General features: G+C 36.4%; 1 protein-coding gene across 1 annotated transcript in view; it reads left to right on the top strand.

Moving 5' to 3' along the window:
• Positions 1-20466, top strand: part of LOC135073385 (uncharacterized) — a 421709-nt gene that overhangs the window by 103979 nt on the left and 297264 nt on the right. The window lies entirely within an intron of this gene.

The raw sequence follows: 20466 nt of genomic DNA on the forward strand, positions 1-20466 counted from the left end.
ACAGTAAGGAGGATTCCCAACGTATTCGCGGCGTGTTTGATAAAAAAGTAGGTAGAGCGAAGTATTACTGCGGTCACACACGGGCTAACTACGAGTATTATGGTTTAACGATTAGGTTAAAGTCCTAAGCATAGTATTATTACGTATCTTGGACGATGAAAGAGATCAATTTCGATCCGTGAACATTTTACTTTAACGTTCGCTTCCTAGTCAGAAACCATCAAAAATCGTATGGCTTACATCTATGGCTCGAATAACGTCATAGTTGTGGACGTTGGGGTCGTTTCTCTGCAGTGAAATACAAGCACAAGTCAAGGCTTAACTTTGTTATATGTCCTCAACAATACGGTATAAGTCGTTATACCGCAGTGTCGACTGCGGCAAGTTAGAAACTTGGTTGTGCAATAAAATAAATTATATGCATCATCATCATCATCACCGCTGATCATAGGCCTCCCCCAACGATTTCCAGATTGGCAGATGAAGGTAGGTCATAGATTCAATTTTCATAGCATTTTTAATTACCTATAAAATAACATAGAGTAATAGGCTTAGTGTAACAGTGCCTCGGAAGTGTATTGTTCTTCGATAGAAACAAATCTCCAAGACGGGACGATGCAATGCAGATCGCAGGCGGGGTCGCGCCATTTTGCATCAAAATTATGCAGTAGATCTCGGAAATGGTTACTTAATATTAATTTAGTCGCTTCTTAAATTATGTGCAACAGAGTGAACTTCTAGGTCTTAGTAGCTCATGGATTATGCTAGAAAATAGCAACAATAAACATTGTAAATGTAAGATAGTACTCTTATTTACTGTTGAAGTGTCTTTTTCAAGTTGAGGGCTTAGAAGACATTGATTAGTAATAAAACTAGAACAGTTTTATCTAGAAATAGATACTGAGAGTAATCTAGAGTAGTTACACCTACTATTATAATAAATTATCCAACGCCTTTTTATAGTTATATTATTTTTGTTTGATTTTTATGGGGGATTAGAAATAATTGCGCAATAATGCATACTATTGACGCGCATTATCTGTAAACTTATAATTATTCCGCAATTCAAATTTTGATTAACCATTTCGTAAAAACGGGCTAATCGCATTATAAATAACTATTCAAGGTCTTACTTGAACGTCTGTTATCTTAAATTTCCTATTCATGATATTAAAATGTAACCTAGACGTCAGCCGGAGAACGGTTATGGAAATGAGGCTGTGATATTGAACCTGAATTTGGAGATAAAACTGTTACTTTCTGTACTTTTAAGCAAGGTATAGATATTTTCAATAAGAAGATTTTCATAAAGAACACAAAATCTACAACTAAGGCCCGGTTTCACCAAGGCGGAGCGGAGATGTGTCAGGCGGACGAATTTTTCTATGCAATTTGACAGCGGCGAAGGTGCGGTGAGGAGCGGAGTTGTGCGAAGAAGTGGATATAATGAAATCTGATTGGTTATTAAAACACTTCTCCGCTCTGCTCCGTTATGGTGAAAACCGGGCCTAAGGGCATGTCATCGACGCGCGTTTGTAGCGATGCAGACGCCAATCACACGAAAGTCGGAACCAAACTATAGCATAGCAAAGCGTAGCAAAAAACTTTAGAGACATTTTTTGGTAAACTTTAAAAAATCCACTACCCAAATAACCTAACAATATTCCTGTTACTATTATTTTTCCAGAGGTGTTCGCCAGTACAGAGATTCGGAGTTGGACTATGTTTTGTTTTGTTCTTTCGACTTCAGAGTGATTTGTCAGATTTTTTTCCAAAACCCAATCCAAGAGAGAAATCAATTTTTTTTTTTTTTTATAATCTTTGGACAATTTTCACACAGCGCCAGCTAGCCCCAAAGTAAGCAACTTAATGCTTGTGTTATGGGTGCTAGCTTAACGGATATACTACTTATATACTTTTTAGGGTTCCGTACCTCAAAAGGAAAAAACGGAACCCTTATAGGATCACTTTGTTGTCCGTCTGTCCGTCCGTCTGTCAAGACCCTTTTTCTCAGGAATGCGTGGAGGTATGAAGCTGAAATTTATATCAATTACTCAGGTCTACTGTCCCTTGAAGCTGTGAAAAAATCAAACTTCTAAGCCAACGCAATCAAAAGATACAGCCGTTTATGCCGCAAATTTTCGACACTTGCAAGGGAATCAAAACCTACAGGGTGCTTCCCGTGAACTCAGAATCTTGAAATTTGGTACGAAGCAACGTCTTATAGCATAGATAAAGGAAAAATTACGAAAACCATAAATTTTTAGTTACATCACATAATTTTTTTTTTTTATAATTTTAAACTTACTACCCATTTCCTCATAAACGCGTAGAGGTATTAAATTGAAATTCATACCAAATACTCAGGTCTATAATACCTTTAAGCTGTAACAAAATCAAACTTCTATGTCAACGCAATCAAAAGAAACAGCAATTTAAGCTGCATATTTTGAAACTCGCAAGTACTCGCAAGGGAATCAAAACCTAAAGGGTACTTCCAGTCGACCTAGAATCTTGAAATTTGGCATGAAGCAACGTTTTATAGCACACATAAAGGAAAAATTCCGAAAACCTTAAATTTTTAGTTACATTACAAAATATATATTTTTTAATAAATATAAACTTATTACTTTTTTCCTCATGAACGCGTAGAGCTATCAAGTTGAAATTCATATCATTATTATGATCATAATTAAAAGCAGTGCGTTAATTTCTTATGTTTTTTATAGAGATTTTTATAAAATTTTGTTTATAACATATTGCTGAGCTTCGTGAAATTGTTAAACGTAAAATTATTAGTTACCTACTCATGTTAGAAATTTTAAACATTGTGAAGAGCAGCCTTATCCTAGGACAAGTTTTTTAAACTTAAATGGATAAGGCTAATTTGTAATGACAATGTAACATGTGTTTCATAATAAAATATTTGTATTTGTATTTTGTATTTTGTATCAAATACTTAGATCTAATTGCCTTTAACCCGTGAAAAAAAAAAACTAAGTCAACGCAAAAACGCAAAACGAAAAAGTACAACCATTGATACCGCATATTTTGAAACTCGCAACTACACGCAAGGGAATTAAAACCTAAAGACCACTTCCCGTTAACATAGAATCTCGAAATTTGGTAAGAAGCAATAGCTTACAGCACAGGTAACAGAAAAATTCCGAAAAGCTTAAAACTTTAAGTAGTTATACCACCAAAAAAATTGTGATTGTAAACATAATTTTAGTTACAGCAATGACAAACGATAAATAGATCTTTGTCTTAAATTTATGCTCCTCCATCTTTCCCCATTGTAATGTTATGAATTTCATTTTGCAATAAAAATACCATAGTTATGACTCGATTGTCGTAATGAACGAACTTTGTAAACCTTGCAGGTTTGTACGGAACCCTCGGTGCGCGAGTCCGACTCGCACTTGGCCGGTTTTTTTTTAAATACATACATATTATACATAGTAACACCCAGACCCGTCACAGAAATTAAAATTCATCATTTCAATTTCTGCCCGGCCGGGAATCGAACCCGGGACCTCTCGGCATAGTAGTCCGCTCTGAACCACTACACCAAACGGCCGACAAGAAACTAACTACACTAAAATTCATTCATTCTTTCATTCGTTCGGTCTTGTGACGTATGTACATATTTGAGCGCCATCGCGCCCAGTAGCGTTTCGTACTCCGGCCATTACACTTGTGATTGTGAGTAATATCTTAAACTGTGCAGACCTGGCAATAAACTTAATTAGTGAAACACGGCCTTTCAATCAACACCACCTACAACAACTCCGCTGCCCTACAAAGATGTTGAATGTGTTCTGAATAAAAAATCCAGTAAATGACAACGAAGTTCAATTAGCAAACAAACTGGGAAAATCAAATAGCAAACTCACAGTGCATCAGATCAACTATTTGTTTTCACATTTACTTTGAGTCTGGTGCCACATACCGAGTGTGTTTATTGACGTCTTTATGTTCCACAAGAACAAAATTTTCATTTTTTATTATAATTAACATGATTTAGACTTGTATTGTCTTGTATTTTAATTGGACAGTTGATGTTGTGCTAATTGCGCAAAAGTAACAAACAAAAATAATTACCTCTGTATTTGTGGTAAACGAAAGTCTAAATACTATTTTTTGCATTGGCTTTTGATTGTTTTTGTTGTTTTGGCTGTTACGAGGTTAACATTAAAGTTTTCAGTCTAATTAAAAAGCTTTCACGAAGCTTAATTCAACTAAATACTAATTAGTTGCTGAATATTGTTTTGACGAGAAGCTTAAATACCCTTTAGGCATTCATCATCATCATCATTTCAGTCACAGGACGTCCACTGCTGAAAACAGGCCTCCCCCAATGATTTTCACATCGCCCGCTTGGTAGCGGTCTGCAATCCTGCATGCAACTTTAGGCCTTAGCTCAGTAAATATTTGTCTCCAAAAAAGATCGTCTAAAGTTATTCTCGCTGTATTCAGCTATTTATTTATTCTATCTGCAGGCACAGAGTCTGAATAAAAACCCCGAACATTTAGCTCGCATCGGATGCTCGTTTGACGCCGGCGCGTGCGGGGAGATATTTCTTTATTAATTGACCGAATGAAGCGCTTTTCAATGTCGGCCAGTTATAAAATATACACGCCGCTACTGTGGCCGTATGTTGCTGGAAGTTTTTATCAGGTTTAAACTGCTTTATGTTTGAAAAGTTTAACTGAAAAGTACGCTATTTTTAGGCCTGTTATTTGAAAATCCTAATTTTGTTTTTATTTTGCTAGAAATTAATAAGACATTGAGTATACTAAATGAAATTATTCAGGTTACCTTTTAAACGTGTCTTTACATAGACGCGTACTACTTTAATTAACTTCATACATAACTACGATATTTAGAAACTATAAGTTCTAGTTCTCTCTGCTTAAGAGGTTTAAATGTTAATAGGTATTACAAATGACAAATAAACGGTTATAAATACATGTACCTATGTACGAGTACCTATAGAGATCTAGTTGCCAAGCATGTATATTTCTTTCAAATCCTAATCCATTGCAATCTTGAAAAGATTGATGACCCAACAAGATAAGCTATTAGATTTTTCTACTAAAACAATACTAGATTAGATTATTCATATCTAGGTTTCTTGTTCATGGGCCAGCCACTATCGACCTGCTGCGAGCGTGCGCTCTCAAATCGTCCGCGTTGTTTTATTGATGGTGTGGTTGCGATCCGTATTTGTATGTTTTAGGTAATAGTTTGTCCCTGACTTTGTAGCTAGAAGTTTTTAATTTTGATATATTCAAAACTCTACACACCAAAACTACCGACCCGACGACTCGCGACGTGAGTCGTTGATATAGAAAGTCAAGTCGTCAACATGTTTCTTTTAAAATAAAGCCTAAATAAACATCTAAGACGCCGAAATATCGGCGGATTTGATGTGTAGATTCCTTAAAAAAGCAATTATGAGCAGTTAGAGTTGATATGAAAGCTTTCCGAGCAGTTACGACTTTAGTAGATATAAAATGTCTGAGAAGTAGGTATACAGTCTAAACAGGCCATTGACCGATAAGCAGCTTGCCGTTGTCTGTGGCTAGCACGCTATCTATATCTTTTACGCTCATTAACTTATACAATTATAATGTTAGTTAACCTTCTGAAAGTGTAAACAAATTGTTTTCCTACTTGATTGTTCGTTCATCTTCTATATGTATAAAATGTCTCGCAATTTAAAAAAAAATGTGTACCTGGACTAGTACAGGCGATTTCACATCGAACCAAAGACTTCTCAATAAAAACGCATTGTCTGATTTGCTGTCGACTCGAACTTTAGGTAAGTTTAATTCAGCATTTTTTTCTGGATTCAGCGTCCGAAAATCCTTTGAAATAAAACACTATATTTTTATTCTTACAGATTAGGTCCTTAACCAGATTTCGATTAAGATAATTCAAATACGAACGTAATAAAAACAGCAGTAACAAAGCGTTGACCGATAAACGGCAGCAGTTGGCTGCAGCCACAACACCTCGCTATCTCCTCCAGCTCCAACTTGCGCGATCACTCCACAACTCCACAGACGTATTTCCAGCGGGGAAACTGTTTCCAATATCGTAATCTACGAGAAAAAATCCCTGTGACGTATCGTATGGTTCCAGCATTTTTCCATGGAAGTTTTGAAATAGGGTATATGCCAAATGTTCTGATTGCCTCTGGTATATTAGGGAGAGTCGTGCTTTTACAATGGAAATTAAACGATATGATGATGATAATTATTTCTCGACAAGATTTCGGTCAAAGCATTGACCGATAACGGTAGCAGCTGGCTGCAGCCTCAACACCTCGCTATCTTCTCCAGCTCCAACTTGCGCGATCACTTCACAACTTCAGATGTATTTCCAGGGAAACTTGTTTACAATGTCCTATTCCAGTACGATATTAAGTTGATACGAGAAACCATGAAAAACTCTAAAACTTTCCTTGTTACGTACCCTATGGTTTCAGCAGACTGGAAGGACCATCCTTGCTCTTTCCGTAGTAATCAAACTAAGGTCTCAAATGTGAACATCAGGCGTCCCACACTCTTCAACGACAAACTATAACTAAAGACTTGGTCTAACAGTAGAGATATTTTAATATTAAATAACCATCCGTCATTATTTAAGAACTTACAAAGTTACTAAATTAAAAGATGAGCAAACATAACAAGACGTAATTAATTTCTTAATTAAAACCGTATGACAGTGTAAACATTCCGTTATTTAACCGACAACCCAGACGGAGTGCATTAAAACATTACGGATTCGGGAGTTGGAGTAACTTCGCGACGCGTTCAATGCAAGTGGTATGCTCGCCCGAGATATTCGGAACTTCAATTAAGTTTTACTAAATCTGTGTGCCCACTGGAAATCCATCTTCTAGGGGTTTAGTTTTATTTGTTTGGTGGAAGTTTAACGGGGAGTGGGGTCTTATTTCGAACATCCATCGCAATTTGGTGAATGGCAATGTGTAATAGTGTTTTTGAACTAGTTTATGAAGAAATTTGAAAACTTTTAACTCTGCTGAGGCAAAAAAGTTCTCGAGTGGCGACCGAAAGACGTAATGTGGGCTGGTCTCCCACTAGGTGGAACGACGTAAAGGTCGCGGGAAGTACCGGAAGTAGGATGCAAGCAGCGTGTCGTTGTGAAAATCTTTGGGGGAGGCCTTTGTCCTGCAGTGAACGTCATTTGGTTGAAACGAATGAATGAAGCAAACTGTGATCATCGTTAGGACACACTACGATAGGTTTGAATAAGCAACCAATGATAATAGCATTCGCTTGAATATTGTAAAAATATATTTGAATGGTGTCAGTATTCAGTTAAAGCATCAAAGCGTGATGCCTTGTATCGATTCATTTCGAATAATACATAGTAGCTTTTATTTGTGATTTTACAATATGGAAGAAAAATGAGTTCAGATTTTCAATATTAAGACATCTGTAGTAGTAGGTAAATACATTTTAAGTTTTTTTTTTATCCACAACGAGGAAGCTCTTGGCCTGTATCTCACCTGATGGTAAATGTCGATCAGGCCGAGGTGGAAGCGAGCTTCACCCGGAATCCTCAACCACGGAGGAACTGGCTATCTTACCTCTAACTGCCGGAACCACTAACTAACATTGTTGTTATGGCGACAGACTTAGGTGAGATGTAAGTATAAAATCTTTCGATGTGTTTTTGTTTATTTAAATCTGCTCAAACAACGGCCCGAGACGAACAATACGTATTGCTCCAATAAAAAACAAAATCGGCGATAAAGTATTCAATATCGTGAAATAGACAGAAGTTCCGCTCCACTTTTATTACAATCTGATCGTATTGCTCGACGGCGGACACTTAAGAAAATTTACGCCTTTCCTTAGAAATAAGATTTCAATTATGTTTTGTATTTTTTAGGGTTTCTGTAGGTAAATTTTTAATGATAAGGGAAATTCGATTGGATCGATTCTCAGATAGTAAAAAAGTATAATAAAATAATCAACGTAGTATTCTGTTAAATGACTCTGTACTTCAAAAAAGCAAAGTTAGTGATGACACTAGTTAGATCAACTAGATGTTACATATTCATCTACAACCAAATGCTTTAAGCTGTAAGCTTATTATGTTGCTCATTAAATATATAAATAAATAAGTGAGTGTGCTTATTGCATAAATTTGCCCCCAGTCGGATTCGAATCCGCAACCATAATGTAGCCTACAGAAACATTTGAAATATCAACCTATTTAGCTTAGGCTTATTTTTAGAGAGAATCTGAAACGTGAAGAGGCAGAGAATCATTAATTAAATACTCGTAAATAAAAAATATAGTACACAAGTAATTTATTAAAGTTTAAAGGAATGTGTTTTATGATGTCTGTGAAAATTTAACCACTTTGACCTCTTATTTAACCACTAGCCTCCTTGCATATAAATGCTGAACTACCATCTCAAATCACGAACAAGCGAACCTAGAAAACCAAGTCACGAAGATAACTAATGTAATTTAAAACTAGACTGTAAGTTAGTGTATCTTGGTACATTAAAAACCGTAAAAGAAACTCAGAAGTACGAAGAAACACTCAATGGAAGTAATTAACTGCATTACAAGTTACAACGCAGCGGGGAAATGAAATACATTGTAACAGAACTACTAAATTGCAGTGGATTGCAGCGGATTATTATGGTAATTAGTTAGTTAAAGCTAGAATACAAAATTATAACATTTTTGTTGCTCATTTTATAAATCCTTTAATATGAACTAGGTATAAGTTGAAATTACAATTCATTTTTTTCTGGTCTAGATGGACTACAACTTACTTTCATACCTTACATTAGGTATAGCCTATACCGTATAGGTTAAAATTTACATTGCGTTGTCTTATGGAATGGCTAATTAAACACTTCTCGTAGTTGTAACTGTTCTTGTCAATCATAAAAACATTCCTCATTCTAAGATTTCTGCCTTTAAATCGCGCCTTTAGCGTGGTTCACATTTACCATCAGGCGAGGCGAGACCTAATGAAAGTTTAGTCTTAGCAAGTGCAGAGTCGAAATCAGCACATGAGTAAGTAAGCCTAGGCGCAGACCACCGATTTTTATCGGCCGATAGTTTAGTCGGGCAGTTAATCGGTATGAGCATGTATGGAAGTGCTCACATTGCACCGATTGATTTTTAATACAAATTAGAATCGGACCTAACTAAGTATCGGCCGACTTAAAATCGGTGGCCTGCGCCTAGGCGAAAACGAAGATCGTATATTTTTCAATGTAGTCTAAAATAGCGGTGTATTAAAAAAAGTTTCTTCTCAACAGAAAGATACTTCGTAGGTCGTGGTGGAAGAAAGGAGCGCCGAATAATTTACCCACGGGCGTCCAACTGCGTTTCAGGAATACTCAATTACCACTTTTTTGTCTCAGTAGTACATTTTGTTCCTGTTTTATTTTCGTTTCGCCCCAATGGAAACGGGAAAGTGGAGGGTAACGTCCCCTCTAACTTTGGGGCAAACGGCGACCTAATGCAATACGAGTTTGCATATTTCAGCGTACTACGTATGTTTAGCTTGGGCACTATTAGGCGCGCGTGGCTTTGTTCGCTGACTCATGTTTATTACGTTTTACATGGACCGTTACGGGTTTTAGTTTTTTAGGATAGAAAGCAGGATTGTGGGCTATTTACTCTTAGTTAAGGTAACTAAGGCAAACAAACCCCAAAACCTAATTTGTTCTTGATAGGGTTCTCTTAATTTTGTAAAAAAAACCTATCAAGATACCTAAATCAAGTTTCACATGACGCATTGGTTTATCTAATTCATGTGATAAGATCTAGAACCATAATTAAACCCACTAATTAAAAATAAGTACATAATATGCATTGAATGCATGTTCACCACAGCACCTTTTAGCTCAGTAGGCAACTAAGTTTATGATTCTTTAGATAATAACATAAAATTCAGAGTTGTAAACCTAATCAACTTACTTAAGAACATTAAACTCATAAATAAATGAAACTAAGAAAGAGCGGGACAAACGGGACAATTCTTATGTCACCGTTTTACTCTGCTTGCTTTTTAGAGTCGCGTTAGTTTTAAAAGTGCATGTCTAAAGTGAGCATTACGTCATTTGATATTCGTGTCACTCGACAAATACAAGGAGCCGCAGGAGCAAGCCGCTGGAGTCATAATTTCTGGAAAATTCCTTAACAAATATTTTGCTATAGGTACTAACGCTAGTATTCACAAACATTACTATGAGGTCTCACAGTGCGCGTGGATGTACAGGGTGACACATGAACCAATCACAGAGCTCTATTTAACGCTGTGCCTTCGATTTGCTGCTTCACTTAAGCAAGCATCGTTTGTGAATACGGGCGTTAGTCTAGGAGCAGGGTCTAATTTTTATACAGACAAAAAATTATAGAACTTGCTGAAGGTTTACACTTTAGAGCTTAGAGTGCCTCTATTAATCTTATACCACTTATACCAATCAGAAAGAATACGCTTTAAAGTTATTGAAAGAGTAACTATGTCTCTAGATAATAGAACCGTAAATTTTTTACAACCTCCCAGTCTACAAAGTTTCAGTAAGCAGGGAACATTACTCACCAAGTCTCACGATTTTAAAGACAGCTCTTATTTTCACAATGCAAACGTGAAAGGCGAAAGTAACATAAAAAATACCCAATTCTTTCGTTTGCATCGCGGACCGGTGCAGCTGCAGTCAATTGTTACTTCAGTAATCGGCCAGAGGTTCCCAAACTTGAAAGAAATTTAAAAACTTTGATATATTGGTGAGATTAATAAAATAGGAGACTGTATAAAATAAATGAAGGACGAGTATAACTTCAAACGTCTTTATCGCTCATTATCGACTTAAGGACTTATTGAAGGGAGTACCAGATTATACAATAAGTTCGCCAGGGATCCACTAGGATGGATATGCTAAATTATCATTTTGAATGTTGTTTTATTCAGGTATAGTCAATTCCATAGGGTCTTTTGGTGTAGTAGATTAACTTGTAAGTTAATATACACAGATCTAGGTGTGGTCGTTAACAAAATAAAGACAGCCCGATGTGCGATGAATCGTTTCGATCACAATGAGTTTGAAAACTTGCCTGATTGAAGTCTCGCCAGGACTGTAATTTTAACACAAATGCTCTTATCTCGGAGGTCCGAATCACAAAACAATACTTAAAACGATTCAATCAAGTCGAGGGTTTTGATTGTAATACAAGTTTTTGGTACATTTATTGTCCCGAAGCAGTGGTAGGGTTAAAGTAATACAAGCGCTTTTTAAAACCCTATTTGCAAAAAAACAATGACTTTATGACTTTTCAGTGCTCTTGGGAACCACTGCCCGCAACTGCCACAGCTCTCTCCATAATGCATTTCTCTTTGTAGCAAACGAACTGATGGTTTGGCTGTATGAATAAGATTGTGATTTTCATTATAAAAGTGTGCAGTTTCTTGCACTTCGCGGTTATTGGGGGCGGATTAAATCTCTTTGTTGGCTTGTCAGAGTTCAGAGGGGAGTCCTTGTATCTCAATGCTTTGTGGAAAAAAACTAGAAAGGGTTCAGTTAGTATACGTTTTTTGTGTACTTTTACAAGTAATAATTGAACTAATAATTATAGGCCGCCCGCGACTTCGCACTTCGTTTTACCCCCGTTAGATATCATGTTGATAGATGGCGTTTCACGGCTTCCCCCGCATAAATATTTACGAACGTCGAAAACAGTAGTTTGTCCAGCGCTGTAGATTTTAACCAATGACGATTGATGGCGCTTTTTAGACACGTCTTATTTATTTATTGAAATTTATTTGTCACATATCGTCATAAATTATAGCCTATATGTTAATTTGGGCTCATCTGTGATTTGGGCTATAAACAATAATTCTGTAAAGTTTCAAAAAAATCCGTTCAGTAGTTTATTACAACAAATATGTGTGGTCTGATATGCTGTTGACTGTACTTCAAATCTACTTATTAATTGAAATAAACTAAGTATATTAGCCAAAGCTGTGTGTACCTGTTATTGGCATGCATAGACACTAAACTTTTTATGTAAGTAAGATTTTCATGTAATTACTTTGTATGTAATGTTGTTGGTATACCTCAATAAATAAATAAATAAGTAGTTTTTGCGTGAAAGAGTAACAAAGATCCAGACATCCAAACTTCCGTCTTTATTATATTAGTAGGAGTAGGATTCTTTAGTTACGTTTTAAACTTTGACACATATAACGAATATGGTATCGAATAATACCTTATCACTTGGGCAGGCCTCCCGCGATGTGTATGCGGGCAGTGCAGGACCTGTCGTTCTGGAAATCCTTGGTGGGAGGCCTTTGCCCAGCAGTGGACGTCATTTGGTTGAAACTTAATACCTCATAATGTTCAACCATTTACTGAACAAATGATTCGCGATTCATATCGTTGATTAATTTGCAAGAAACACGATTAAACCAATTAATTACCCGATTAAAATTTGTTACGTATCATTTCCAACCGAAATGAATTTCAACTTGAACGTAATTCTGCGTAATCCACGATCGTGCTCGCTGCCGAATAAATCGGTTTATTTACTTCCACAATCAATAAACTTGATGAAAAACAATGAATACATTAACAAAGCCTCCTTATGAAGCTTACTCCAAAATCAGTGTACAGGCAGCCCATCAGACTATACATTGTTGTTGCAAATTCGTTCTTATGTCAAGTAAATAAGAGCACAGTGTCCCGTCTGTACCATCAAAAGCCGCTGCTATTAACAACGACGATATTTCGACACAATCCCTTTTGAGCCTCATAACAAAACATTAATTTATCAGGTTTAATTAAAAAAATGTGCGGCCCACGCGTCTAAGTGGGTACGGCTTTATTAAATTTCGTTTATATTAATTTTGAAAGTCGAGTAATTAAAATATAAATACAGATGGCAGATTATTTTTTCCTTTATTTTAAAATAGTCGAATAGGCATGTTGTTTTAATAGAAGATATGATTGGATAATCTCATAACATATTTTTTATGATGATTGTTAATACATACTTATAATGGTGAATCATTTTCATTTTAGTTATTATGATGAACATGAAGTTTTTCTTTATTTTTTATTTTTTTTCTTTATTCAGAAAACCACAGCTCTTTATAATAATAATTTAGTATTTTTTAGCTAATTTTATTTAGTATTCTTAATTATTGTTGTATGTATAGATAGGTCCTACTTTACTTTTTTGTGAAACGATTCCTAAATATCATCGACGTAAAAAATTCAATGTAATCTAACAAAAGGGGAGATCTGGCCACTTTTTCAGCGAGTGTAAAACGCGAAAATGGCTGTAAAGAGAAACATTGCTTCGAAAGAAGCGCGATAAAAAAGCCAGTGGAACTCGGAAACATTTAACTTTCAAGTCTCGCGGACTTCACACTTTTTCCACTCTTCCATTGACCATAATACAGTCGGGTTTTTAAAGTTTGCGCCTGTCTAAGTTTGCGAAGTATTTAACTATGTGCGCTAGTTATAAACCGTCTTCGGCCGCGAGTTGTGATCTTGATTTTTGAGAGCACTGCGTCGTTGTGTATGAAGTTCCGCAGTTTTCTTGAGCTTTGGTAAAGAAATTGTTTTTTTAATTTCAATTAATGAATGAAACGTTTTTGCTACAATTCGAAATAAACAGATTAAGAGCATAAACAGAAAAAAAATTATATTGACACTAAACAAGCTGTTGATTATGTCTCATTACATTCAATGCGTTCTGTTTGAGTCTGTTCACATTCATAGTTTCAGTTATCTATTCCAATCCTAGATTATGCAACGTCACTATGTTACGTGCTGAACGAGCTGAACGATCAACGGATCAATCTGAATATTTATATATGTATTTAATAAATTGAAATGTATTTTTATTATTCCTTTTTTTCAATCTCTCTCCCCATTTTACTGCAAACCTGCTCTGAGTGAGCCTGTTTGCGTAGCTTTAACCTATTTTCCTAGTACCATTTTACATTTGAAAGGCAAGTTCCATGCGCGAGACAGAACCGCAAAATATTCTTTGAAAATTTAAGCTATCCACAAAAAGTATTGCAGATGTGCGGTGTGCGGTGGCACGTTTTTACCGGTGACGGGTTAGCGCGGGAATGTGAGCGCGACGTCTCGGTATGTGTGATAAAGTGCCGCATAGCTTAAGTCTTTAGCGCTCCGCGTAGGCACTTTGCGCCTTTTCGTTTTCATTTTATGAAAGTGGCTAGTTCTAAGGAAACCTGCTACGTCGTAGCGTTACGCGTAGCACTGAATGTGAGGTTACGTCTAAGTCTAGGCTTCGTAGCACTACGTTTCGTCGTAGCAATATTAGAGCACCTCACTCTAAGCTTTTGTATACTTTTTCACGGAGTTCTCAGGCTTACTTCGAAAGAATTTAAACATCTTATCCAGTTTTAGCATTAGCATTAAAAATGTGCGAGCAAAAACAGTTGTGATTAAAATATTAAAAAAGTCAACTTCGTCAACAAATTGGAATCATTTATATTCCTTGAATATTTTAAATATTCCTAGTTTAAAAGAACTAGCTAATACCTCGAAGTGCTTTGTCTGAATGAAATGCAAATGTGTATTTGCATAAACAAAAATTCGTACATCCTCTTACTTTTAATACTAAAAGAGAATTTAGAGAAGATGTAACGGATAAACCTTAGTTCTTTATCTGTACTTTGTCTGGATAGATAAATTATCCAGCACTTTTGCTAATAGAATGGAGCAATCTTTAAAATTCCTCACGGCTCGCTGTGTCGCTGGGAGAGTACATTTATTTCCCACTTTTTGTATCAGACATGTACTCGTAGGGTGATTTACGGATGCACAATTTACTGTAAAACCGACAGTGAGGAATGAGGCGTTTGTATTGACTACAATTTGAAGCGATTCTTTTGGAATTGCTTGTGCAGAGAATCGGCAGTGAATCTTATCGGACTGGCCATAAAATTGAATTTGGTTAAAGGCAGCTTTTCTTCTAGACTTTTAACCATCATGAAATACACCTTTATTATCTTCTGTTCCTATCGCCTAAAATGATGATGATGATGGTCTTGTCTTACTTAATAAGATCCTTTTTTCACATAGGAGCTTAATTCTCATTTTTCTCATTGGAAAATCACAATTGAAATCTTTTTGAAAATCCCTGGGGCAGGTCTTTCTCTAGCAGTGGATGTCATTTGCCTGAAAAGAAGAGGATTTGTGTGGATTCGCATTTTGCCTTGTAGCCGCGGCATTAATGTGTTAATTTGTTATAGGTTTAATTTATTGTATAGCTCCCCAAGATCGTGGTATCGGCGCCTAATTTTGGCTTCGCCGAAGGCGTCAATTTCCGACCGCGTTTGCTGATCGCATTAATTTTGCCAGTTTACGCTTGCTCAAGCAATAGATTGGCATACTAAGATGAGCATGTGACTTTATCTATGATGACTTTTAAATACTAAATAGGTACGTCCGGTAAGAATCACATTCATGTTGTCGAGCTATGATAGGTACTTATGGTACTTACCATGAATATTTTGTATGCTTTTGATAATAATTTCCTTGTTTATTAACTCATCTAAGTCATATTTAAAGTTTAAACTGTTTTTAAGCTGTGTATTACGTATTAAGCAGGAAGTGACATTATGAGGTTCCAAAGCAAAAATATGTAAGTAGTTTTGAACATAACACACATAATGTTACCTAAATAAATATTGTTTCATTAATTTGTTACTTGCCCTTTAAGGGTCAATTTATCAGAAACAAGAACTGTACACAAAAGTATTGTGTCACATTTTGTTTTATAGAGAAAAATTCTTCGAAAATGTCCTAAGCAAAGTTCAACTAACGGGCGACATGTTGGGGTTAACAACCGTTCGACGAATAAAAGTTACACAAAATGGTAATTAAAATTTGATCAAAATGGTTTTTGAGAATTTCGTAGCCTCTTGGTAGTAGGTACTTTTATTAAGTTAGAATTAACATACAATTTAGTATAATGATTAATCAAACATTTGAAATCTCTAGTTTTAGATGCATGAAACTTACATAATATCAACTACAGACAACAAATACATTATGGAGCCTAACCTTGTTAGGTATTTTCAGAAGAAATCTGCTTTGGTTAAGAGAACATAGTATTATAATTTGTTTGAAAAAATGAGTAGTTAGGTAACTCAATACTTATAGGCAAAAAATAAGTAAAGTTGAGTTATAAGCAAACCGAGTTACGCCCGTATTCACAAACGATGCTTGCTTAAGTGAAGCAGCAAATCGAACGCACAGCGTTGAACAGACCTCAGCGTTCGTTCGTGTGTAACCGTGTGAGTCCACGCGCACTGTGAGACCTCATTGTAATGTTTGTGAATACGGGCGTTACAATTTTTTTTTAATTCACAACGAGGAAGCTCTTGTCCTGTATCTCACCTGATGGTAAGTGACGGAGGAACCTCAACCACGGAGGAACTGGCTATCTTACCTCTAACTGCCGGAACACAATAATGCTGTTAACATTGTTGTTACCTATGGCGACAGACTTAGGTAAGATGGTGGTAGCTAGCCAGGCGGACTTAGAACAAGCCCTACCACCAACCAAACCGAACAGAAAAATCTGCCCCCACTGGGAATCGAACCCGGGACCTCTGCGTCTGAAGCAGGTGGTCTTACCACTAGACCACAGAGGCGGTTAGGTATCGCTGTGAAGACGCAGTGGATCAATCTTAGGATCATTGAAGACACAAGTAATTTTAACATAAATACTACTAACATGGATAACTGTGTTAACAAGTGCTCTGGAAAAAGTTAAAAATCTCTACAAAAGTATTTCAAAGTTCGTTCACTTTAAATCAAAGCACAGCCCACAGGTACCTAACCTGCTATAAGCAAAGTGCTTATCTTTTCTGGTCCGAAGCGCTGCTAATTAATTCCAGACATTGTCCATTATTGCCGAAAGCTTACTCTGTTAATGCAGCGTGGTGTAGCTGAGACGGGCGAGGCAAATAGCCAGTCAGTTGCGGTACAATCAAATTGGGTTCAGTGTGCTTACCATGAGTTTACGTTAAGTGTGCTCGCTAGCGAGTACGTCAAAAAAATCTTGGAACATTTTAGTTCTTGAAAGTAGCCGCTAGAGGCGCTGTACAATCTGTCATACATTTAATGTAATGCTACTTTCAAGAAATAAAATCTTCATAGATTTTTTTGACGTACTCGCTAGCGAGCACACTTAACGTAAACTCATGGTAAGCACACAGAAGATCTGCTAAGTATCACAACTTTAGATGGAAATTGTTTATTTTTATTTGTAACTTCATTGACATGTGTAATATTTATAATATATGACTTTACTTAAAATATTCAGTTATTCGAGTAATTATCCAAGTAAGGTTCAAGTACTCTGACAAAGTTAGCTTAACATTAATTAGCTTTGAAGAGTTACTACCCTAGGAATTTTGCTGTTCTTTTTCAGACAAACAAAAATAGTTAAAGTTTTTTCTTGGAAATTTTATTGTTTAAATTTTGTTGTTGTGGAATTTTATCAATCAGAAAAGAATCTCGCAGTTCCAGGATTTGAGTTTTTTTTAAATAATTGAGCAGGTGTACCTAATAATAAATGGGTGTAGAGACGACAGTTTAGGGTAGACCTCCTTCATTACATTGGTTTCAACAATGTAGATTTTTGTTTTATTAGAAAGGCTTTCGCCAATATTTTAAAAACTGCATGTAACAAAATCTACCAGATACAAGTGAGCCTTCTTCTTATTCTTGTGTTGTGCGACTAGCCGGTTGCGGTTTCGCCCGACAAACTGGCCCCACTGCTGTAGCTCGCTTCTGAAATAACACTCGAATTGTGAGGGACGACTCGGTTATCTAAGGAAACCACTTGCTCCACAACTTCTATTGTGTTCTTCTGTCGTTTACTTCACCTGAATTAGGCTGCATTTAATTTTGATCGTTTTTAAATAAAATAAGGTAATACAATCATTTCATGTCGATGTCAAACGCTACGAAACATGCAACTTCTGATGTAGTCTTAAAGTAGGATGTAAACAACATTCCTCCAAACCAAACAGCATGATTATCAAACTGTTTGTCGCAAAATAGTAATACAACAATTACATAGATAAGGTTTGGTAGCCTTGTGGTCGTTGACTAACCAACAAAAAATAATACAACAAAACTTAAATTTAAAAATATTGCGTATGTAAATGACTTCTTCAAACAGTAATTTCAAATGAGTATTTAGTTTCCCACCTTATTATACAGTCGATAGCATATTATCTGATTACATTTTTATTGCAAAATCGCCTCTATTACAATGACATAAGATGCCAAAGTGTATAGCTTCATGTGCAGTCCGTACCAGTGTTCGAGGGTGCGGTCTTGCTCGAGTGATATCAGTTGCAAGCACTCGAGCCCTCTCGCGCTGGGAGTAGCACTTATCCCACTAGGCTGGGACCCCACGCTATGTTGTGACATCGTTGTTACAATGCAGAAAGAATATGTTTTACTTAGGGACAAAGAGCTAGACGAACATCATTTATTTTTAATGACAAAGATCTTAAATTCTAGATTTAAAGATCGTAATTTATTTTTAGATTACTTACTTAATAAAAAAGAATCAAATCCCACCAAAAACATTCTGTAAAAAACTAGCCAAGTCTCGATGGAGCTGCTTGTTTATCTCTAAAAAGTAATGAAATCTAGACAAAGTCGTGCCAAGTCTATGGTTCCTTACTGCGATTTCTTTATTATTATAGTTAATGTAGTGTGACTTGGCCCTCTCAGCCCTCTGAGTTAATGGGAAGTACTAGTTCTATTTTGATGATCGTCAGTGAGTGAGTGAGTGAGTGTCGTAAATGCGAAACTTTGCTTTCGCTTAACTTCGGAACTAAATGACCTACAGACTTGAAATTTTGGATTTAAAGTATGTGATTATAGCTTACTAGACGACGAAAATTTCTGCGTTCTGGTCTTATCCAGAGGTTCTTAAATAGGGGCCTGAAAATGCGGCGAAATGGTTCCAGTAAAGGATGGTACGGCAGTGTTTGCTTCGCGCTCGACTTGGCGGGGGCACTGCCGTGCCCCCAGATTCTATGTTCGATAGTGTTTACATTTTTGTGTGTACGTACTCGTACATGTTCGAGTTTGAAAGGATCTAGTTGATTAAAACGAAAACTTGTGAAACTCGTCCTGTAACCTCAGAAAAGCCAAAATAATGGTCTCTATCATTGCTGTATTAGATATTATCCCAGAAGCAATAGGTACGTACTTAAATAAAAATTCATAAATATCATTTATTTTTGCAAATAGGCTTTTAGAAAGCACTTTTACACGTCCCAACTGCATTCCTACACAGCTTTATGTTTAAAATTCCAAATAACTTTCAAATAGGTACTTTATGCTGAAAATTACAACGATCGAAATACAACACAGTACAATTAAATACACTTACATTTTGAAGCGTCGTAATCTGTTATTTGATACAGCTTTGTAACGCAGCGTCCCGCGCATTAAAGTAATTAATAGTTTGTAGCAACAATCAAAATGCGTAGCCTACGCATAATTACAGTCGCAGGCTGATAACAGTATTACGTTACTTCAGTCTGTCGGAGTTCTAGCGCGATTTATATTTATCTAGTTTGGTGTTAATTAAAGAAATATCTGAGACCCTATTACAAAGTCACTAATTTTTATCATACCATGTTTACGAAATTGTGCTAAAAATAAACTAATTAAAGTTGTTGAAAGAAGTGTCATAAAGTATTGAATCGCACGCAGTGTACGTACATTGCTAGATAAGTGGCTTTTAAGCACTACGTTTTGTAAACTGGCTCACGTGTAAGTTTGCTGAAAAACGGCCTTGGGAAAATCGGAAAATCGTTGACTGTTATCACGCGACATAAGGTTAAGTTTTTCAATTTGAAACCATGATCTTTGATATGTTAGCTTCGTTCGTTCGTTCGTTCGTTTCAGCCGAAAGACGTCCACTGCTGGACAAAGGCCTCCCTCAAGGATTTCCACAAAGACCGGTCCTGCGCCGCTTGCATCCAGTTTATTAAGTACATAAGTATATAAGTACCTGGATGTTAGCTTACTTGTATTTATTTCTTAACATATTACAGGTGCGTGTACCGCTTCCATCGTCTAATGGGAAGTAAACCTTATTGCGGCATCCATTTACATTCACGTCGTTAATTCTATAATGCGCACAGAGAATTTTCCCTGATGCCCGTTTTTATTAGCTTATTTGCGAGAGAAATGTACAATCTCCCGTGTTTGTTGTTACTTTACTTTTTCCATTCTCTTTATGCAGCTACCCGGAGCGTGTAATGAGGAGCGTGAGATGTGGACGGACCTTTTGGATAGCAAAGTTTGCATTGAAGACAATGTTAAGCCGTAAATCGCGGGAGGCGGGCTTATCGCGGCTGTCACGACCGGCGCG

This window comes from Ostrinia nubilalis, chromosome 7 (genome assembly GCF_963855985.1).
Source record: "Ostrinia nubilalis chromosome 7, ilOstNubi1.1, whole genome shotgun sequence".
Classification (NCBI taxonomy): Eukaryota; Metazoa; Arthropoda; class Insecta; order Lepidoptera; family Crambidae; genus Ostrinia; species Ostrinia nubilalis.